Source organism: Heterodontus francisci, chromosome 14 (genome assembly GCF_036365525.1).
Source record: "Heterodontus francisci isolate sHetFra1 chromosome 14, sHetFra1.hap1, whole genome shotgun sequence".
Taxonomy (NCBI): Eukaryota; Metazoa; Chordata; class Chondrichthyes; order Heterodontiformes; family Heterodontidae; genus Heterodontus; species Heterodontus francisci.
Genome location: NC_090384.1, coordinates 10,619,907 through 10,647,351, shown reverse-complemented (window position 1 = coordinate 10,647,351; position 27,445 = coordinate 10,619,907). Strand labels below are relative to the sequence as shown.

Below are 27,445 nucleotides of genomic sequence, written 5' to 3'. Positions count from 1 at the left end.
TCAGTGTCCATCACACTTTATACTATAAATCCACACACCCTCCGACACACTGCTCACAGTGTCCATCACACTTTATACTATAAATCCACACACCCTCCGACACACTACTCAGTGTCCATCACACTTTATACTATAAATCCACACACCCTCCGACACACTGCTCACAGTGTCCATCACACTTTATACTATAAATCCACACACCCTCCGACACACTACTCAGTGTCCATCACACTTTATACTATAAATCCACACACCCTCCGACACACTGCTCACAGTGTCCATCACACTTTATACTATAAATCCACACACCCTCCGACACACTGCTCACAGTGCCCATCACACTTTATACTATAAATCCACACACCCTCAGAAACATTACTCACAGTGCCCATCACACTTTATACTATAAATCCACACACCCTCCGACACACTGCTCACAGTGCCCATCACACTTTATACTATAAATCCACACACCCTCCAACACACTGCTCACAGTGTCCATCACACTTTATACTACAAATCCACACACCCTCCAACACACTGCTCAGTGTCCATCACACTTTATACTATAAATCCACACACCCTCCGACACACTGCTCACAGTGCCCATCACACTTTATACTATAAATCCACACACCCTCCGACACACTACTCACAGTGCCCATCACACTTTATACTATAAATCCACACACCCTCCGACACACTGCTCACAGTGCCCATCACACTTTATACTATAAATCCACACACCCTCCGACACACTGCTCACAGTGCCCATCACACTTTATACTATAAATCCACACACCCTCCGACACACTACTCACAGTGCCCATCACACTTAATACTATAAATCCACACACCCTCCGACACACTACTCACAGTGCCCATCACACTTTATACTATAAATCCACACACCCTCCGACACACTGCTCACAGTGTCCATCACACTTTATATTATAAATCCACACACCCTCCGACACACTGCTCACAGTGCCCATCACACTTTATATTATAAATCCACACACCCTCCGACACACTGCTCACAGTGTCCATCACACTTTATACTATAAATCCACACACCCTCCGACACACTGCTCACAGTGTCCATCACACTTTATATTATAAATCCACACACCCTCCAACACACTGCTCACAGTGTCCATCACACTTTATACTATAAATCCACACACCCTCCAACACACTGCTCACAGTGCCCATCACACTTTATACTATAAACACACACACCCTCCAACACACTGCTCACAGTGCCCATCACACTTTATATTATAAATCCACACACCCTCCGACACACTGCTCACAGTGTCCATCACACTTTATACTATAAATCCACACACCCTCCGACACACTGCTCACAGTGTCCATCACACTTTATATTATAAATCCACACACCCTCCAACACACTGCTCACAGTGCCCATCACACTTTATATTATAAATCCACACACCCTCCGACACACTGCTCACAGTGTCCATCACACTTTATACCATAAATCCACACACCCTCAGACAAACTACTCACAGTGCCCATCACACTTTATACTATAAACACACACACCCTCCGACACACTGCTCACAGTGTCCATCACACTTTATACTATAAATCCACACACCCTCCAACACACTACTCACAGTGTCCATCACACTTTATACTATAAATCCACACACCCTCCAACACACTGCTCACAGTGTCCATCACACTTTATACTATAAACACACACACCCTCCGACACACTGCTCACAGTGCCCATCACACTTTATACTATAAATCCACACACCCTCCAACACACTGCTCACAGTGCCCATCACACTTTATACTATAAATCCACACACCCTCCAACACACTGCTCACAGTGCCCATCACACTTTATACTATAAACACACACCCTCCGACACACTGCTCACAGTGTCCATCACACTTTATACTATAAATCCACACACCCTCCAACACACTGCTCACAGTGCCCATCACACTTTATACTATAAATCCACACACCCTCCAACACACTGCTCACAGTGTCCATCACACTTTATACTATAAATCCACACACCCTCCGACACACTGCTCACAGTGTCCATCACACTTTATACGATAAATCCACACACCCTCCAACACACTGCTCACAGTGTCCATCACACTTTATACTATAAATCCACACACCCTCCGACACACTGCTCACAGTGCCCATCACACTTTATACTATAAACACACACACCCTCCGACACACTGCTCACAGTGCCCATCACACTTTATACTATAAATCCACACACCCACCGACACACTGCTCACAGTGCCCATCACACTTTATACTATAAATCCACACACCCTCCAACACACTGCTCACAGTGCCCATCACACTTTATACTATAAATCCACACACCCTCCGACACACTGCTCACAGTGCCCATCACACTTTATACTATAAATACACACACCCTCCGACACACTACTCACAGTGCCCATCACACTTTATACTATAAATCCACACACCCTCCGACACACTGCTCACAGTGCCCATCACACTTTATATTATAAATCCACACACCCTCTGACACACTGCTCACAGTGTCCATCACACTTTATACTATAAATCCACACACCCTCAGACACATTACTCACAGTGTCCATCACACTTTATACTATAAATCCACACACCCTCCAACACACTGCTCACAGTGCCCATCACACTTTATACTATAAACACACACCCTCCGACACACTGCTCACAGTATCCATCACACTTTATACTATAAATCCACACACCCTCCAACACACTGCTCACAGTGCCCATCACACTTTATACTATAAATCCACACACCCTGGAACACACTGCTCACAGTGCCCATCACACTTTATACTATAAACACACACCCTCCAACACACTGCTCACAGTGCCCATCACACTTTATACTATAAACACACACCCTCCAACACACTGCTCACAGTGCCCATCACACTTTATACTATAAACACACACCCTCCAACACACTGCTCACAGTGCCCATCACACTTTATACTATAAACACACACCCTCCGACACACTGCTCACAGTGCCCATCACACTTTATACTATAAATCCACACACCCTCCGACACACTGCTCACAGTGCCCATCACACTTTATACTATAAACACACACCCTCCGACACACTGCTCACAGTGCCCATCACACTTTATACTATAAATCCACACACCCTCCGACACACTGCTCACAGTGTCCATCACACTTTATACTATAAATCCACACACCCTCCAACACACTGGTCACAGTGCCCATCACACTTTATACTATAAACACACACCCTCCGACACACTGCTCACAGTGCCCATCACACTTTATACTATAAATCCACACACCCTCCGACACACTGCTCACAGTGCCCATCACACTTTATACTATAAACACACACACCCTCCGACACACTGCTCACAGTGCCCATCACACTTTATACTATAAATCCACACACCCTCCGACACACTGCTCACAGTGTCCATCACACTTTATACAATAAATCCACACACCCTCAGACACATTACTCACAGTGCCCATCACACTTTATACTATAGACACACACACCCTCCGACACACTGCTCACAGTGCCCATCACACTTTATACTATAAATCCACACACCCTCCGACACACTGCTCACAGTGCCCATCACACTTTATACTATAAACACACACCCTCCAACACACTGCTCACAGTGCCCATCACACTTTATACTATAAATCCACACACCCTCCGACACACTGCTCACAGTGCCCATCACACTTTATACTATAAATCCACACACCCTCCGACACACTGCTCACAGTGCCCATCACACTTTATACTATAAACACACACCCTCCAACACACTGCTCACAGTGCCCATCACACTTTATACTATAAATCCACACACCCTCCGACACACTGCTCACAGTGCCCATCACACTTTATACTATAAACACACACCCTCCAACACACTGCTCACAGTGCCCATCACACTTTATACTATAAACACACACCCTCCAACACACTGCTCACAGTGCCCATCACACTTTATACTATAAACACACACCCTCCGACACACTGCTCACAGTGCCCATCACACTTTATACTATAAATCCACACACCCTCCGACACACTGCTCACAGTGCCCATCACACTTTATACTATAAACACACACCCTCCAACACACTGCTCACAGTGCCCATCACACTTTATACTATAAACACACACCCTCCGACACACTGCTCACAGTGCCCATCACACTTTATACTATAAATCCACACACCCTCCGACACACTGCTCACAGTGCCCATCACACTTTATACTATAAATCCACACACCCTCCGACACACTGCTCACAGTGTCCATCACACTTTATACAATAAATCCACACACCCTCAGACACATTACTCACAGTGCCCATCACACTTTATACTATAGACACACACACCCTCCGACACACTGCTCACAGTGCCCATCACACTTTATACTATAAATCCACACACCCTCCGACACACTGCTCACAGTGCCCATCACACTTTATACTGTAAATCCACACACCCTCCGACACACTGCTCACAGTGTCCATCACACTTTATACTATAAATCCACACACCCTCAGACACATGACTCACAGTGCCCATCACACTTTATACTATAGACACACACACCCTCCGACACACTGCTCACAGTGCCCATCACACTTTATACTATAAATCCACACACCCTCCGACACACTGCTCACAGTGCCCATCACACTTTATACTATAAATCCACACACCCTCCGACACACTGCTCACAGTGCCCATCACACTTTATACTATAAATCCACACAACCTCCGACACACTGCTCACAGTGTCCATCACACTTTATACAATAAATCCACACACCCTCAGACACATTACTCACAGTGCCCATCACACTTTATACTATAGACACACACACCCTCCGACACACTGCTCACAGTGCCCATCACACTTTATACTATAAATCCACACACCCTCCGACACACTGCTCACAGTGCCCATCACACTTTATACTATAAACACACACCCTCCAACACACTGCTCACAGTGCCCATCACACTTTATACTATAAATCCACACACCCTCCGACACACTGCTCACAGTGCCCATCACACTTTATACTATAAATCCACACACCCTCCGACACACTGCTCACAGTGCCCATCACACTTTATACTATAAACACACACCCTCCAACACACTGCTCACAGTGCCCATCACACTTTATACTATAAATCCACACACCCTCCGACACACTGCTCACAGTGCCCATCACACTTTATACTATAAACACACACCCTCCAACACACTGCTCACAGTGCCTATCACACTTTATACTATAAACACACACCCTCCAACACACTGCTCACAGTGCCCATCACACTTTATACTATAAACACACACCCTCCGACACACTGCTCACAGTGCCCATCACACTTTATACTATAAATAAACACACCCTCCGACACACTGCTCACAGTGCCCATCACACTTTATACTATAAACACACACCCTCCAACACACTGCTCACAGTGCCCATCACACTTTATACTATAAACACACACCCTCCGACACACTGCTCACAGTGCCCATCACACTTTATACTATAAATCCACACACCCTCCGACACACTGCTCACAGTGCCCATCACACTTTATACTATAAATCCACACACCCTCCGACACACTGCTCACAGTGTCCATCACACTTTATACAATAAATCCACACACCCTCAGACACATTACTCACAGTGCCCATCACACTTTATACTATAGACACACACACCCTCCGACACACTGCTCACAGTGCCCATCACACTTTATACTATAAATCCACACACCCTCCGACACACTGCTCACAGTGCCCATCACACTTTATACTATAAATCCACACACCCTCCAACACACTGCTCACAGTGTCCATCACACTTTATACTATAAACACACACACCCTCCGACACACTGCTCACAGTGTCCATCACACTTTATACTATAAACACACACACCCTCCGACACACTGCTCACAGTGTCCATCACACTTTATACTATAGACACACACACCCTCCGACACACTGCTCACAGTACCCATCACACTTTATACTATAAATCCACACACCCTCCGACACACTGCTCACAGTGCCCATCACACTTTATACAATAAACACACACACCCTCCGACACACTGCTCACAGTGCCCATCACACTTTATACTATAAACACACACACCCTCCGACACACTGCTCACAGTGTCCATCACACTTTATACTATAAACACACACACCCTCCGACACACTGCTCACAGTGTCCATCACACTTTATACTATAGACACACACACCCTCCGACACACTGCTCACAGTGCCCATCACACTTTATACAATAAATCCACACACCCTCCGACACACTGCTCACAGTGTCCATCACACTTTATACTATAAACACACACACCCTCCGACACACTGCTCACAGTGTCCATCACACTTTATACTCTCGACACACACACCCTCCGACACACTGCTCACAGTGCCCATCACACTTTATACTATAAATCCACACACCCTCCGACACACTGCTCAGTGCCCATCACACTTTATACTATAAATCCACACACCCTCCGACACACTGCTCACAGTGCCCATCACACTTTATACTATAAACACACACACCCTCCAACACACTGCTCACAGTGCCCATCACACTTTATACTATAAATCCACACACCCTCCGACACACTGCTCACAGTGCCCATCACACTTTATATTATAAATCCACACACCCTCCAACACACTGCTCACAGTGTCCATCACACTTTATACTATAAATCCACACACCCTCCGACACACTGCTCACAGTGCCCATCACACTTTATACTATAAATCCACACACCCTCCAACACACTGCTCACAGTGCCCATCACACTTTATACTATAAATCCACACACCCTCCAACACACTGCTCACAGTGCCCATCACACTTTATATTATAAATCCACACACCCTCCGACACACTGCTCACAGTGCCCATCACACTTTATACTATAAATCCACACACCCTCCAACACACTGCTCACAGTGTCCATCACACTTTATACTATAAATCCACACACCCTCCGACACACTGCTCACAGTGCCCATCACACTTTATACTATAAACACACACACCCTCCGACACACTACTCACAGTGCCCATCACACTTTATACTATAAACCCACACACCCTCCAACACACTGCTCAGTGCCCATCACACTTTATATTATAAATCCACACACCCTCCGACACACTACTCACAGTGCCCATCACACTTTATACTATAAATCCACACACCCTCCGACACACTGCTCACAGTGCCCATCACACTTTATACTATAAACACACACCCTCCAACACACTGCTCACAGTGCCCATCACACTTTATACTATAAATCCACACACCCTCCGACACACTGCTCACAGTGCCCATCACACTTTATACTATAAACACACACCCTCCAACACACTGCTCACAGTGCCCATCACACTTTATACTATAAACACACACCCTCCAACACACTGCTCACAGTGCCCATCACACTTTATACTATAAACACACACCCTCCGACACACTGCTCACAGTGCCCATCACACTTTATACTATAAATCCACACACCCTCCGACACACTGCTCACAGTGCCCATCACACTTTATACTATAAACACACACCCTCCAACACACTGCTCACAGTGCCCATCACACTTTATACTATAAACACACACCCTCCGACACACTGCTCACAGTGCCCATCACACTTTATACTATAAATCCACACACCCTCCGACACACTGCTCACAGTGTCCATCACACTTTATACTATAAACACACACCCTCCGACACACTACTCACAGTGCCCATCACACTTTATACTATAAATCCACACACCCTCCAACACACTGCTCACAGTGCCCATCACACTTTATACTATAAACACACACCCTCCAACACACTGCTCACAGTGCCCATCACACTTTATACTATAAACACACACCCTCCGACACACTGCTCACAGTGCCCATCACACTTTATACTATAAATCCACACACCCTCCGACACACTGCTCACAGTGTCCATCACACTTTATACTATAAACACACACCCTCCGACACACTGCTCACAGTGCCCATCACACTTTATACTATAAATCCACACACCCTCCGACACACTGCTCACAGTGTCCATCACACTTTATACAATAAATCCACACACCCTCAGACACATTACTCACAGTGCCCATCACACTTTATACTATAGACACACACACCCTCCGACACACTGCTCACAGTGCCCATCACACTTTATACTATAAATCCACACACCCTCCGACACACTGCTCACAGTGCCCATCACACTTTATACTGTAAATCCACACACCCTCCGACACACTGCTCACAGTGTCCATCACACTTTATACTATAAATCCACACACCCTCAGACACATGACTCACAGTGCCCATCACACTTTATACTATAGACACACACACCCTCCGACACACTGCTCACAGTGCCCATCACACTTTATACTATAAATCCACACACCCTCCGACACACTGCTCACAGTGCCCATCACACTTTATACTATAAATCCACACACCCTCCGACACACTGCTCACAGTGCCCATCACACTTTATACTATAAATCCACACAACCTCCGACACACTGCTCACAGTGTCCATCACACTTTATACAATAAATCCACACACCCTCAGACACATTACTCACAGTGCCCATCACACTTTATACTATAGACACACACACCCTCCGACACACTGCTCACAGTGCCCATCACACTTTATACTATAAATCCACACACCCTCCGACACACTGCTCACAGTGCCCATCACACTTTATACTATAAACACACACCCTCCAACACACTGCTCACAGTGCCCATCACACTTTATACTATAAATCCACACACCCTCCGACACACTGCTCACAGTGCCCATCACACTTTATACTATAAATCCACACACCCTCCGACACACTGCTCACAGTGCCCATCACACTTTATACTATAAACACACACCCTCCAACACACTGCTCACAGTGCCCATCACACTTTATACTATAAATCCACACACCCTCCGACACACTGCTCACAGTGCCCATCACACTTTATACTATAAACACACACCCTCCAACACACTGCTCACAGTGCCTATCACACTTTATACTATAAACACACACCCTCCAACACACTGCTCACAGTGCCCATCACACTTTATACTATAAATCCACACACCCTCCGACACACTGCTCACAGTGCCCATCACACTTTATACTGTAAATCCACACACCCTCCGACACACTGCTCACAGTGTCCATCACACTTTATACTATAAATCCACACACCCTCAGACACATGACTCACAGTGCCCATCACACTTTATACTATAGACACACACACCCTCCGACACACTGCTCACAGTGCCCATCACACTTTATACTATAAATCCACACACCCTCCGACACACTGCTCACAGTGCCCATCACACTTTATACTATAAATCCACACACCCTCCGACACACTGCTCACAGTGCCCATCACACTTTATACTATAAATCCACACAACCTCCGACACACTGCTCACAGTGTCCATCACACTTTATACTATAAATTCACACACCCTCAGACACATTACTCACAGTGTCCATCACACTTTATACTATAAATCCACACACCCTCCAACACACTGCTCACAGTGCCCATCACACTTTATACTATAGACACACACACCCTCCGACACACTGCTCACAGTGCCCATCACACTTTATACTATAAATCCACACACCCTCCGACACACTGCTCACAGTGCCCATCACACTTTATACTATAAATCCACACACCCTCCGACACACTGCTCACAGTGCCCATCACACTTTATACTATAAATCCACACACCCTCCGACACACTGCTCAGTGTCCATCACACTTTATACTATAAACACACACACCCTCCAACACACTGCTCACAGTGTCCATCACACTTTATACTATAAACACACACACCCTCCGACACACTGCTCACAGTGTCCATCACACTTTATACTATAAATCCACACACCCTCCAACACACTGCTCACAGTGCCCATCACACTTTATACTATAAATCCACACACCCTCCAACACACTGCTCACAGTGTCCATCACACTTTATACTATAAATCCACACACCCTCCGACACACTGCTCACAGTGCCCATCACACTTTATACTATAAACACACACACCCTCCGACACACTGCTCACAGTGCCCAACACACCTTATACTATAAATCCACACACCCTCCGACACACTGCTCACAGTGCCCATCACACTTTATACTATAAACACAAACACCCTCCGACACACTGCTCACAGTGTCCATCACACTTTAGACTATAAATCCACACACCCTCCAACACACTGCTCACAGTGTCCATCACACTTTATACTATAAATCCACACACCCTCCGACACACTGCTCACAGTGCCCATCACACTTTATACTAGAAACACACACACCCTCCAACACACTGCTCACAGTGCCCATCACACTTTATACTATAAATCCACACACCCTCCGACACACTGCTCAGTGTCCATCACACTTTATACTATAAATCCACACACCCTCCAACACACTGCTCACAGTGCCCATCACACTTTATACTATAAATCCACACACCCTCCGACACACTGCTCACAGTGCCCATCACACTTTATATTATAAATCCACACACCCTCCAACACACTGCTCACAGTGCCCATCACACTTTATACTATAAATCCACACACCCTCCGACACACTGCTCACAGTGCCCATCACACTTTATATTATAAATCCACACACCCTCCAACACACTGCTCACAGTGTCCATCACACTTTATACTATAAATCCACACACCCTCCGACACACTGTTCACAGTGCCCATCACACTTTATACTATAAATCCACACACCCTCCAACACACTGCTCACAGTGCCCATCACACTTTATACTATAAATCCACACACCCTCCAACACACTGCTCACAGTGCCCATCACACTTTATATTATAAATCCACACACCCTCCAACACACTGCTCACAGTGCCCATCACACTTTATACTATAAATCCACACACCCTCCAACACACTGCTCACAGTGTCCATCACACTTTATACTATAAATCCACACACCCTCCGACACACTGCTCACAGTGCCCATCACACTTTATACTATAAATCCACACACCCTCCGACACACTGCTCACAGTGCCCATCACACTTTATACTATAAACACACACACCCTCCGACACACTACTCACAGTGCCCATCACACTTTATACTATAAACCCACACACCCTCCAACACACTGCTCACAGTGCCCATCACACTTTATATTATAAATCCACACACCCTCCGACACACTACTCACAGTGCCCATCACACTTTATACTATAAATCCACACACCCTCCGACACACTGCTCACAGTGCCCATCACACTTTATACTATAAATCCACACACCCTCCGACACACTGCTCACAGTGCTTATCACACTTTATACTATAAATCCACACACCCTCCAACACACTACTCACAGTGCCCATCACACTTTATACTATAAACACACACACCCTCCGACACACTGCTCACAGTGTCCATCACACTTTATACTATAAACACACACACCCTCCGACACACTGCTCACAGTGTCCATCACACTTTATACTATAGACACACACACCCTCCGACACACTGCTCACAGTACCCATCACACTTTATACTATAAATCCACACACCCTCCGACACACTGCTCACAGTGTCCATCACACTTTATACTATAGACACACACACCCTCCGACACACTGCTCACAGTACCCATTCACACTTTATACTATAAATCCACACACCCTCCGACACACTGCTCACAGTGTCCATCACACTTTATACTATAAACACACACACCCTCCGACACACTGCTCACAGTGTCCATCACACTTTATACTATAAACACACACACCCTCCGACACACTGCTCACAGTGTCCATCACACTTTATACTATAGACACACACACCCTCCGACACACTGCTCACAGTACCCATCACACTTTATACTATAAATCCACACACCCTCCGACACACTGCTCACAGTGCCCATCACACTTTATACAATAAACACACACACCCTCCGACACACTGCTCACAGTGCCCATCACACTTTATACTATAAACACACACACCCTCCGACACACTGCTCACAGTGTCCATCACACTTTATACTATAAACACACACACCCTCCGACACACTGCTCACAGTGTCCATCACACTTTATACTATAGACACACACACCCTCCGACACACTGCTCACAGTGCCCATCACACTTTATACAATAAATCCACACACCCTCCGACACACTGCTCACAGTGTCCATCACACTTTATACTATAAACACACACACCCTCCGACACACTGCTCACAGTGTCCATCACACTTTATACTCTCGACACACACACCCTCCGACACACTGCTCACAGTGCCCATCACACTTTATACTATAAATCCACACACCCTCCGACACACTGCTCAGTGCCCATCACACTTTATACTATAAATCCACACACCCTCCGACACACTGCTCACAGTGCCCATCACACTTTATACTATAAACACACACACCCTCCGACACACTGCTCACAGTGTCCATCACACTTTATACTATAAACACACACTCCCTCCGACACACTGCTCACAGTGCCCATCACACTTTATACTATAAATCCACACACCCTCCAACACACTGCTCACAGTGCCCATCACACTTTATACTATAAATCCACACACCCTCCAACACACTGCTCACAGTGCCCATCACACTTTATACTATAAATCCACACACCCTCCGACACACTACTCACAGTGTCCATCACACTTTATACTATAAACACACACACCCTCCGACACACTGCTCACCATTCCCATCCAGGTTGACACTATAAAACCACGCATCCCCGCGCCCGACAAACTGCTTCCCATCGCTCATCACATTTGGCACTTTACCCAGGCACTTTCCAACATACTGTTCACAGTCCCGATCACACTTTCCAACATAAGAAAGTAAAATAACAGTTATCACTGTAATAACCCACAGTCACAGCCACTCCCCTTCACTCTAATAACCCACAGTCGCAGTTACTTCCCCTCACTGTAATAACCCAGTCACAGTTACTCCCCTTCACTGTAATAACCCACAGTCGCAGTTACTTCCCCTCACTGTAATAACCCAGTCACAGCCACTCCCCTTCACTGCAATAACCCACAGTCACAGCCACTCCCTTCACTGTAATAACCCAGTCACAGTTACTCCCCTTCACTGCAATAACCCAGTCGCAGTTACTTCCCCTCACTGTAATAACCCACCGTCACAGCCACTCCCCATCACTGTAATAACCCACAGTCGCAGCCACTCCCCATCACTGCAATAACCCACAGTCACAGTCACTCCCCATCACCGTAATAACCCACCGTCACAGCCACTCCCCAACACTGTAATAACCCACCGTCACAGCCACTCCCCTACACTGTCATAACCCAGTCGCAGCCACTCCCCGACACTGTAATAACCCACAGTTGCAGCCACTCCCCTACACTGTAATAACCCACAGTCGCAGCCACTCCCCATCACTGTAATAACCCACCGTCACAACCACTCCCCTTCACTGTAATAACCCATAGTCGCAGCCACTCCCCATCACTGCAATAACCCACAGTCGCAGCAACTCCCCATCACTGTAATAGCCCACAGTCACAGTCACTCCCCATCAGTGAAATAACCCACAATCGCATCCACTCCCCTACACTGTAATAACCCAGTCGCAGCCACTCCCCATCACTGTAATAATCCACCGTCACAGCCACTCCCCATCACAGCAATAACCCACAGTCACTCCCCATCACTGTAATAACCCGTCACAGTCACTCCACATCACTGTAATAACCCACCGACACAGCCACTCCCCTGCACTGTAATAACCCACAGTCACAGTCACTCCCCAACACTGTAATAACCCACCGTCACAGCCACTCCCCTACACTGTAATAACCCACAGTCACTCACCATCACTGCAATAACCCACAGTCGCAGCCACTCTCCATCACTGTAATAACCCACAGTCACTCTCCTTCACTGTAATAACCCACAGTCGCAGCAACTCCCATCACTGCAATAACCCCCAGTCACTCCCCTTCACTGTAATAACCCACAGTCGCAGCCACTCCCCATCACTGTAATAACCCCCAGCCACTCCCCAACACTGTAATAACCCACAGTCGCAGCCACTCCCCTACACTGTAATAACCCACAGTCGCAGCCACTCCCCTACACTGTAATAACCCACAGTCGCAGCCACTCCCCTACACTGTAATAACCCACAGTCGCAGCCACTCCCCATCACTGCAATAACCCACAGTCGCAGCCACTCCCCAACACTGCAATAACCCACAGTCGCAACCACTCCCCATCAATGCAATAACCCACAGTCACTCTCCTTCACTGTAATAACCCACAGTCGCAGCCACTCCCCATCAATGCAATAACCCACAGTCACTCCCCTTCACTGTAATAACCCACAGTCGCAGCAACTCCCCATCACTGCAATAACCCCCAGTCACTCCCCTTCACTGTAATAACCCACAGTCGCAGCCACTCCCCATCACTGTAATAACCCCCAGCCACTCCCCAACACTGTAATAACCCACAGTCGCAGCCACTCCCCATCACTGCAATAACCCACAGTCGCAGCCACTCCCCAACACTGCAATAACCCACAGTCGCAACCACTCCCCATCACTGTAATAACCCAGTCGCAGCCACTCACCTACACTGTAATAACCCACAGTCGCAGCCACTCCCCTACACTGCAATAACCCACAGTCGCAGCCACTCCCCAACACTGCAATAACCCACAGTCGCAACCACTCCCCATCACTGTAATAACCCACAGTCGCAGCCACTCCCCTACACTGTAATAACCCACAGTCGCAGCCACTCCCCTACACTGTAATAACCTACAGTCACAGCCACTCCCCATCACTGTAATAACCCACAGTCACAGTCACTCCCCATCACTGTAATAACCCACAGTCGCAGCCACTCCCCTTCACTGCAATAACCCACAGTCACAGTCACTCCCCTTCACTGTAATAACCCACAGTCGCAGCCACTCCCCATCACTGTAATAACCCAGAGTCGGAGCCACTCCCCTTCACTGTAATAATCCACAGTCGCAGCCACTCCCCTTCACTGTAATAACCCAGTCGCAGCCACTCCCCTTCACTGTAATAATCCACAGTCCCAGCCACTCCCCTTCACTGTTATAACCCATAGTCGCAGCCATTCCCCATCACTGTAATAACCCACAGTCAGAGCCACTCCCCTTCACTGTAATAACCCACAGTCACAGCCACTCCCCATCACTGTAATAACCCACAGTCACAGCCACTCCCCTTCACTGTAATTACCCAGAGTCACAGCCACTCCCCTTCACTAGTTACCCACAGTCACAGCCACTCCCCTTCACTGTAATAACCCACAGTCGCAGCCACTCCCCATCACTGTAATAACCCACAGTCGGAGCCACTCCCCTTCACTGTAATAATCCAGTCGCAGCCACTCCCCTTCACTGCAATAACCCAGTCGCAGCCACTCCTCACCACTATAATAACCCACAGTCACTCCCCATGACTGTAATAACCCACAGTCACAGTCACTCCCCATGACTGTAATAACCCACAGTCACAGCCACTCCCCTTCACTGTAATAACCCACAGTCACAGCCACTCCCCTTCACTGTAGTAACCCAGTCACAGCCAGTCACCTTCACTGTAATAATCCAGTCACAGCTACTCCCCTTCACTGCAATAACCCACAGTCACAGCCACTCCCCTTCACTGCAATAACCCAGTCACAGCCACTCCCCTTCACTGTAATAACCCACAGTCACAGCCACTCCCCATCACTGTAATAACCCACAGTCACAGCCACTCCCCATCACTGTAATAACCCACAGTCACAGTCACTCCCCATCACTGTAATAACGGACAGTCACAGCCACTCCCCATCACTGTAATAACCCACAGTCACAGCCACTCCCCATCACTGTAATAACCCACAGTCACAGCCACTCCCCTTCACTGTAATTACCGAGTCACAGCCACTCCCCTTCACTAGTTACCCAGTCACAGCCACTCCCCTTCACTGTAATAACCCACAGTCGCAGCCACTCCCCTACACTGTAATAACCCACAGTCGCAGCCACTCCCCATCACTGTAATAACCCACAGTCGCAGCCACTCCCCATCACTGTAATAACCCACGGTCACAACCACTCCCCTTCACTGTAATAACCCATAGTCGCAGCCACTCCCCATCACTGCAATAACCCACAGTCGCAGCCACTCCCCATCACTGTAATAGCCCACAGTCACAGTCACTCCCCATCAGTGAAATAACCCACAGTCACATCCACTCCCCATCACTGTAATAACCCGTCACAGTCACTCCACATCACTGTAATAACCCACCGACACAGCCACTCCCCTGCACTGTAATAACCCACAGTCACTCCCCAACACTGTAATAACCCACCATCACAGCCACTCCCCGACACTGTAATAACCCACAGTCGCAGACACTCCCCATCACTGTAATAACCCACCGTCACAGCCACTCCCCTACACTGTAATAACCCACAGTCACTCACCATCACTGCAATAACCCACAGTCGCAGCCACTCTCCATCACTGTAATAACCCACAGTCACTCTCCTTCACTGTAATAACCCACAGTCGCAGCAACTCCCATCACTGCAATAACCCCCAGTCACTCCCCTTCACTGTAATAACCCACAGTCGCAGCCACTCCCCATCACTGTAATAACCCCCAGCCACTCCCCAACACTGTAATAACCCACAGTCGCAGCCACTCCCCTACACTGTAATAACCCACAGTCGCAGCCACTCCCCTACACTGTAATAACCCACAGTCGCAGCCACTCCCCATCACTGCAATAACCCACAGTCGCAGCCACTCCCCAACACTGCAATAACCCACAGTCGCAGCCACTCCCCAACACTGTAATAACCCACAGTCGCAGCCACTCCCCTACACTGTAATAACCCACAGTCGCAGCCACTCCCCATCACTGCAATAACCCACAGTCGCAGCCACTCCCCAACACTGCAATTACCCACAGTCGCAACCACTCCCCATCAATGCAATAACCCACAGTCACTCTCCTTCACTGTAATAACCCACAGTCGCAGCCACTCCCCATCAATGCAATAACCCACAGTCACTCCCCTTCACTGTAATAACCCACAGTCGCAGCAACTCCCCATCACTGCAATAACCCCCAGTCACTCCCGTTCACTGTAATAACCCACAGTCGCAGCCACTCCCCATCATTGTAATAACCCCCAGCCACTCCCCTACACTGTAATAACCCACAGTCGCAGCCACTCCCCATCACTGTAATAACCCCCAGCCACTCCCCTACACTGTAATAACCCACAGTCGCAGCCACTCCCCATCACTGCAATAACCCACAGTCGCAGCCACTCCCCAACACTGCAATAACCCACAGTCGCAACCACTCCCCATCACTGTAATAACCCACGGTCGCAGCCACTCACCTACACTGTAATAACCCACAGTCGCAGCCACTCCCCGACACTGCAATAATCCACAGTCGCAGCCACTCCCCAACACTGCAATAACCCACAGTCGCAACCACTCCCCATCACTGTAATAACCCACAGTCGCAGCCACTCCCCTACACTGTAATAACCCACAGTCGCAGCCACTCCCCTACACTGGAATAACCTACAGTCACAGCCACTCCCCATCATTGTAATAACCCACAGTCACTCCCCTTCACTGTAATAACCCACAGTCGCAGCCACTCCCCTTCACTGTAATAACCCACAGTCACTCCCCATCACTGTAATAACCCACAGTCGCAGCCACTCCCCTTCACTGCAATAACCCACAGTCACAGTCACTCCCCTTCACTGTAATAACCCACAGTCGCAGCCACTCCCCATCACTGTAATAACCCACAGTCGGAGCCACTCCCCTTCACTGTAATAATCCACAGTCGCAGCCACTCCCCTTCACTGTAATAACCCAGTCGCAGCCACTCCCCTTCACTGTAATAATCCACAGTCCCAGCCACTCCCCTTCACTGTTATAACCCATAGTCGCAGCCACTCCCCATCACTGTAATAACCCACAGTCAGAGCCACTCCCCTTCACTGTAATAACCCACAGTCACAGCCACTCCCCATCACTGTAATAACCCACAGTCACAGCCACTCCCCTTCACTGTAATTACCCAGAGTCACAGCCACTCCCCTTCACTAGTTACCCACAGTCACAGCCACTCCCCTTCACTGTAATAACCCACAGTCGCAGCCACTCCCCATCACTGTAATAACCCACAGTCGGAGCCACTCCCCTTCACTGTAACAATCCAGTCGCAGCCACTCCCCTTCACTGCAATAACCCAGTCGCAGCCACTCCTCACCACTGTAATAACCCACAGTCACTCCCCATGACTGTAATAACCCACAGTCGCAGTCACTCCCCATGACTGTAATAACCCACAGTCACAGCCACTCCCCTTCACTGTAATAACCCACAGTCACAGCCACTCCCCTTCACTGTAGTAACCCAGTCACAGCCAGTCACCTTCACTGTAATAATCCAGTCACAGCTACTCCCCTTCACTGCAATAACCCAGTCACAGCCACTCCCCTTCACTGCAATAACCCAGTCACAGCCACTCCCCTTCACTGTAATAACCCACAGTCACAGCCACTCCCCATCACTGTAATAACCCACAGTCACAGCCACTCCCCATCACTGTAATAACCCACAGTCACAGTCACTCCCCATCACTGTAATAACCCACAGTCACAGCCACTCCCCATCACTGTAATAACCCACAGTCACAGCCACTCCCCATCACTGTAATAACCCACAGTCACAGCCACTCCCCATCACTGTAATAACCCACAGTCAGAGCCACTCCCCTTCACTGTAATTACCCAGAGTCACAGCCACTCCCCTTCACTAGTTACCCACAGTCACAGCCACTCCCCTTCACTGTAATAACCCACAGTCGCAGCCACTCCCCATCACTGTAATAACCCACAGTCGGAGCCACTCCACTTCACTGTAATAATCCAGTCGCAGCCACTCCCCTTCACTGCAATCACCCAGTCGCAGCCACTCCTCACCACTGTAATAACCCACAGTCACTCCCCATGACTGTAATAACCCACAGTCGCAGTCACTCCCCATGACTGTAATAACCCACAGTCATAGCCACTCCCCTTCACTGTAATAACCCACAGTCACAGCCACTCCCCTTCACTGTAGTAACCCAGTCACAGCCAGTCACCTTCACTGTAATAATCCAGTCACAGCTACTCCCCTTCACTGCAATAACCCAGTCACAGCCACTCCCCTTCACTGTAATAAGCCACAGTCACAGCCACTCCCCATCACTGTAATAACCCAGTCACAGCCACTCCCCATCACTGTAATAACCCACAGTCACAGTCACTCCCCATCACTGTAATAACCCACAGTCACAGCCACTCCCCATCACTGTAATAACCCACAGTCACAGTCACTCCCCATCACTGTAATAACCCACAGTCACAGTCACTCCCCATCACTGTAATAACCCACAGTCACAGCCACTCCCCATCACTGTAATAACCCACAGTCGCAGTTACTCCCCTTCACTGTAATAACACACCGTCACAGCCACTCCCCATCACTGGAATAACCCACAGTCACAGCCACTCCCCTTCACTATAATAACCCACAGTCGCAGCCACTCCCCATCACTGCAATAACCCAGTCACAGTCACTCCCCATCACGGTAATAACCCACAGTCACAGCCACTCCCCATCACTGTAATAACCCACAGTCGCAGCCACTCCCCATCACTGTAATAACCCACAGTCGCAGTTACTCCCCATCACTGTAATAACCCACCGTCACAGCCACTCCCCATCACTGTAATAACCCACAGTCGCAGCCACTCCCCTTCACTGTAATAACCAACAGACGCAGCCACTCTCCTTCACTGTAATAACCCACAGTCACAGCCACTCCCCTTCACTGCAATAACCCACAGTCACAGTCACTCCCCATCACTGTCATAACCCACAGTCACAGCCACGCCCCATCACTGTAATAACCCACAGTCACAGGCACTCCCCATCACTGTAATAACCCACAGTCACAGCCACTCCCCTTCAATGTAATAGCCCACAGTCACAGCCACTCCCCATCACTGTAATAACCCACAGTCACAGCCACTCCCCTTCACTGCAATAACCAACAGTCACAGTCACTCCCCATCACTGCAATAACCCACAGTCACAGTCACTCCCCTTCACTGTAATAACCCACAGTCACAGTCACTCCCCATCACTATAATAACCCACAGTCGCAGCCACTCCCCTTCACTATAATAACCCAGTCACAGCCACTCCCCTTCACTGTAATAACCCACAGTCACAGCCACTCCCCTTCACTATAATAACCCACAGTCGCAGCCACTCCCCTTCACTATAATAACCCAGTCACAGCCACTCCCCTTCACTGTAATAACCCACAGTCGCAGCCACTCCCCATCACTGTAATAACCCACAGTCACAGCCGCTCCCCTTCACTGTAATAATCCACAGTCACAGCCACTCCCCTTCACTGAAATAACCCACAGTCGCAGCCACTCCCCTTCACTATAATAACCCACAGTCACAGTCACTCCCCATCACTGCAATAACCCACAGTCACAGTCACTCCCCTTCACTGCAATAACCCACAGTCGCAGCCACTCCCCATCACTATAATAACCCACAGTCACAGTCACTCCCCATCACTGCAATAACCCACAGTCGCAGCCACTCCCCATCACCGTAATAACCCACAGTCACAGCCACTCCCCTTCACTGAAATAACCCACAGTCGCAGCCACTCCCCTTCACTATAATAACCCACAGTCACAGCCACTCCCCTTCACTGAAATAACCCACAGTCGCAGCCACTCCCCTTCACTGTAATAACCCACAGTCGCAGCCACTCCCCTTCACTATAATAACCCACAGTCACAGCCACTCCCCTTCACTGAAATAACCCACAGTCACAGTCACTCCCCATCACTGCAATAACCCACAGTCACAGTCACTCCCCTTCACTGCAATAACCCACAGTCGCAGCCACTCCCCATCACTGCAATAACCCACAGTCACAGTCACTCCCCATCACTGCAATAACCCACAGTCGCAGCCACTCCCCATCACTGTAATAACCCACAGTCGCAGCCACTCCCCTTCACTATAATAACCCACAGTCGCAGCCACTCCCCTTCACTGTAATAACCCACAGTCACAGTCACTCCCCATCACTGTAATAACCCACAGTCGCAGACACTCCCCTTCATTGGAATAAGCCACCGTAACAGCCACTCCCTTTCACTGTAATAACCCACAGTCACAGCCACTCCCCTTCAGTGTAATAACCCACAGTCACAGCCAGTCCCCATCACTGTAATAACCCGCAGTCGCAGCCACTCCCCATCACTGTAATAACCCACAGTCACAGTCACTCCCCTTCACTGTAATAACCCACCGTCACAGCCACTCCCCATCACTGTAATAACCCACAGTCACAGCCACGCCCCATCACTGTAATAACCCACAGTCACAGTCACTCCCCTTCACTGTAATAACCAACAGACGCAGCCACTCTCCTTCACTGTAATAACCCACAGTCACAGCCACTCCCCTTCACTGCAATAACCCACAGTCACAGTCACTCCCCATCACTGTAATAACCCACAGTCACAGCCACGCCCCATCACTGTAATAACCCACAGTCACAGGCACTCCCCATCACTGTAATAACCCACAGTCACAGCCACTCCCCTTCAATCTAATAGCCCACAGTCACAGTCACTCCCCATCACTGTAATAACCCACAGTCACAGCCACTCCCCTTCACTGTAATAACCCAGTCACAGCCACTCCCCTTCACTGTAATAACCCACAGTCGCAGCCACTCCCCATTACTGTAATAACCCACAGTCACAGCCACTCCCCTTCACTGTAATAACCCACAGTCACAGCCACTCCCCTTCACTGTAATAACCCACAGTCACAGTCACTCCCCATCACTGTAATAACCCACAGTCACAGCCACTCCCCATCACTGTAATAACCCACAGTCACAGTCACTCCCCATCACTGTAATAACCCACAGTCGCAGCCACTCCCCTTCACTGTAATAACCCACAGTCACAGTCACTCCCCATCACTGTAATAACCCACAGTCGCAGACACTCCCCTTCACTGTTAACCCACAGTCGCAGCCACTCCCCTACACTGTAATAACCCACAGTCGCAGCCACTCCCCATCACTGTAATAACCCACCGTCACAGCCACTCCCCATCACTGTAATAACCCAAAGTCACAGTCACTCCCCTACACTGTAATAACCCATCGTCACATCCACTCCGCATCACTGTAATAACCCACAGTCGCAGTCACTCCCCTTCACTGTAATAACCCACAGTCGCAGCCACTCCCCTTCACTGTAATAACCCACACAGTCACTCCCCATCACTGTAATAACCCACACTCGCAGCCACTCCCCTTCACTGTAATAACCCACAGTCAGTCACTCCCCTTCACTGTAATAACCCACAGTCGCAGCCACTCCCCATCACTGTAATAACCCACAGTCACAGTCACTCCCCTTCACGGTAATAACCCACAGTCACAGTCACTCCCCTTCACTGCAATAACCCACAGTCACTCCCCTTCACTGTAATAACCCACAGTCGCAGTCACTCACCTTCACTGTAACAACCCAGTCACAGCTATGCCCCTTCACTGTAATAACCCAGTCACTCCCCTTCACTGCAATAAACCGCAGACGGTCACTCCCCATCTCTGTAATAACCCACAGTCACAGCCACTCCCTATCACTGTAATAACCCACAGTCGCAGCCAAACCCCTTCACTGTAATAACCCACAGTCATAGTCACTGCCTTTCATGGTAATAACCCACAGTCACAGCCACTCCCCTTCACTGTAATAACCCACAGTCGCAGCCACTCCCTTCACTGTAATAACCCACAGTCACAGTCACACCCCTTCACTGTAATAACCCAGTCAGAGCCACTCCCCTTCACTGTAATAACCCACAGTCACAGCCACTCCCCATCACTGTAATAACCCAGTCACAGCCACTCCCCTTCACTGTAATTACCCACAGTCACAGCCACTCCCCTTCACTAATTACCCACAGTCACAGCCACTCCTCTTCACTGTAATTACCCACAGTCACAGCCACTCCTCATCACTATAATAACCCACAGTCACAGTCACTCCCCATCACTGCAATAACCCACAGTCGCAGCCACTCCCCATCACCGTAATAACCCACAGTCACAGCCACTCCCCTTCACTGAAATAACCCACAGTCGCAGCCACTCCCCTTCACTATAATAACCCACAGTCACAGCCACTCCCCTTCACTGAAATAACCCACAGTCGCAGCCACTCCCCTTCACTGTAATAACCCACAGTCGCAGCCACTCCCCTTCACTATAATAACCCACAGTCACAGCCACTCCCCTTCACTGAAATAACCCAGTCACAGTCACTCCCCATCACTGCAATAACCCACAGTCACAGTCACTCCCCTTCACTGCAATAACCCACAGTCGCAGCCACTCCCCATCACTGCAATAACCCACAGTCACAGTCACTCCCCATCACTGCAATAACCCACAGTCGCAGCCACTCCCCATCACTGTAATAACCCACAGTCGCAGCCACTCCCCTTCACTATAATAACCCACAGTCGCAGCCACTCCCCTTCACTGTAATAACCCACAGTCACAGTCACTCCCCATCACTGTAATAACCCACAGTCGCAGACACTCCCCTTCATTGGAATAAGCCACCGTAACAGCCACTCCCTTTCACTGTAATAACCCACAGTCACAGCCACTCCCCTTCAGTGTAATAACCCACAGTCACAGCCAGTCCCCATCACTGTAATAACCCGCAGTCGCAGCCACTCCCCATCACTGTAATAACCCACAGTCACAGTCACTCCCCTTCACTGTAATAACCCACCGTCACAGCCACTCCCCATCACTGTAATAACCCACAGTCACAGCCACGCCCCATCACTGTAATAACCCACAGTCACAGTCACTCCCCTTCACTGTAATAACCAACAGACGCAGCCACTCTCCTTCACTGTAATAACCCACAGTCACAGCCACTCCCCTTCACTGCAATAACCCACAGTCACAGTCACTCCCCATCACTGTAATAACCCACAGTCACAGCCACGCCCCATCACTGTAATAACCCACAGTCACAGGCACTCCCCATCACTGTAATAACCCACAGTCACAGCCACTCCCCTTCAATGTAATAGCCCACAGTCACAGTCACTCCCCATCACTGTAATAACCCACAGTCACAGCCACTCCCCTTCACTGTAATAACCCAGTCACAGCCACTCCCCTTCACTGTAATAACCCACAGTCGCAGCCACTCCCCATCACTGTAATAACCCACAGTCACAGCCACTCCCCTTCACTGTAATAACCCAGTCACAGCCACTCCCCTTCACTGTAATAACCCACAGTCACAGCCACTCCCCTTCACTGTAATAACCCACAGTCACAGTCACTCCCCATCACTGTAATAACCCACAGTCACAGCCACTCCCCATCACTGTAATAACCCACAGTCACAGTCACTCCCCATCACTGTAATAACCCACAGTCGCAGCCACTCCCCTTCACTGTAATAACCCACAGTCACAGTCACTCCCCATCACTGTAATAACCCACAGTCGCAGACACTCCCCATCACTGTAATAACCCACAGTCGCAGACACTCCCCATCACTGTAATAAGCCACCGTAACAGCCACTCCCTTTCACTGTAATAACCCACCATCCCAGCCACTCCCCATCACTGTAATAACCCACAGTCACAGCCACTCCCCTTCAGTGTAATAACCCACAGTCACAGCCAGTCCCCATCACTGTAATAACCCGCAGTCGCAGTCACTCCCCATCAGTGTAATAATCCAGTCACAGCTACTCCCCTTCACTGTAATAACCCAGTCACTCCCCATCACTGTAAATGCCCGCAGTCGCAGTCACTCCCCATCAGTGTAATAATCCAGTCACAGCCACTCCCCTTCACTGTAATTACCCACAGTCACAGCCACTCCCCTTCACTGTAATTACCCACAGTCACAGCCACTCCTCACCACTGTAATAACCCACAGTCACAGTCACTCACCTTCAGTGTAATAACCCACAGTCACAGCCAGTCCCCATCACTGTAATAACCCGCAGTCGCAGTCACTCCCCATCAGTGTAATAATCCAGTCACAGCTACTCCCCTTCACTGTAATAACCCAGTCACTCCCCATCACTGTAAATGCCCGCAGTCGCAGTCACTCCCCATCAGTGTAATAATCCAGTCACAGCCACTCCCCTTCACTGTAATTACCCACAGTCACAGCCACTCCCCTTCACTGTAATTACCCACAGTCACAGCCACTCCCCTTCACTGTAATAACCCACAGTCACAGTCACTCACCTTCACTGTAATAACCCACAGTCACAGTCACTCCCCTTCACTGTAATAACCCACAGTCACTCCCCTTCACGGTAATAACCCACAGACACAGTCACTCCCCTTCACTGTAATAATCCAGTCACTCCCCTTCACTGTAATAAACCGCAGTCGGTCACTCCCCATCTCTGTAATAACCCACAGTCACAGCCACTCCCCATCACTGTAATAACCCACAGTCACAGCCACTCCCCTTCACTGTAATAACCCACAGTCGCAGTCACTCCCCATCACTGTAATAACGCAGTCACAGTCACACCCCATCACTGTAATAACCCAGTCACAGCCACTCCCCATCACTGTAATAACCCAGTCACAGCCACTCCCCATCACTGTAATAACCCACAGTCACAGCCACTCCCCTTCACTAATAACCCACAGTCGCAGCCACTCCCCAACACTGTAATAACCCACAGTCACTCGCCATCACTGTAATAACCCACAGTCACAGCCACTCCCCATCACTGTAATAACCCACAGTCGCAGTCACTCCCCATCACTGTAATAACCCACAGTCACAGCCACTCCCCTTCACTGTCATAACCCACAGTCACAGCCACTCCCCTTCACTGCAATAACCCACAGTCACAGTCACTCCCCTTCACTGTAATAACCCACAGTCACTCCCCATCACTGTAATAACCCACAGTCACAGCCACTCCCCATCACTGTAATAACCCACAGTCACAGTCACTCCCCATCACTGTAAAAACCCAGTCGCAGTCACTCCCCATCAGTGTAATAATCCAGTCACAGCTACTCCCCTTCACTGCAATAACCCAGTCACTCCCCTTCACTGCAATAACCCGCAGTCGGTCACTCCCCATCACTGTAATAACCCAGTCACAGCCACTCCCCTTCACTGTAATAACCCACAGTCACAGTCACTCCCCTTCACTGTAATAACCCACAGTCGCAGTCACTCACCTTCACTGTAACAACCCAGTCACAGCCATGCCCCTTCACTGTAATAACCCAGTCACTCCCCTTCACTGCAATAAACCGCAGTCGGTCACTCCCCATCTCTGTAATAACCCACAGTCACAGCCACTCCCTATCACTGTAATAACCCACAGTCACAGCCACTGCCCTTCACGGTAATAACCCACAGTCACAGCCACTCCCCTTCACTGTAATAACCCACAGTCGCAGCCACTCCCTTCACTGTAATAACACAGTCACAGTCACTCCCCATCACTGTAATAACCCACAGTCAGTCACTCCCCTTCACTGTAATAACCCAGTCACAGCCACTCCCCATCACTGTAATAACCCAGTCACAGCCACTCCCCATCACTGTAATAACCCAGTCACAGACACTCCCCTTCACTGTTAACCCACAGTCGCAGCCACTCCCCTACACTGTAATAACCCACAGTCGCAGCCACTCCCCATCACTGTAATAACCCACCGTCACAGCCACTCCCCATCACTGTAATAACCCAAAGTCACAGTCACTCCCCTACACTGTAATAACCCATCGTCACATCCACTCCGCATCACTGTAATAACCCACAGTCGCAGTCACTCCCCTTCACTGTAATAACCCACAGTCGCAGCCACTCCCCTTCACTGTAATAACCCACACAGTCACTCCCCATCACTGTAATAACCCACACTCGCAGCCACTCCCCTTCACTGTAATAACCCACAGT

The 27,445-nt window shown here is 48.9% G+C and overlaps 1 protein-coding gene across 6 annotated transcripts in view; it reads right to left on the bottom strand.

Moving 5' to 3' along the window:
* The window catches only part of celf1 (cugbp, Elav-like family member 1), a 271,714-nt gene that overhangs the window by 194,371 nt on the left and 49,898 nt on the right, over window positions 1-27,445 (bottom strand). The gene's annotated exons all lie outside the window — the stretch shown is intronic.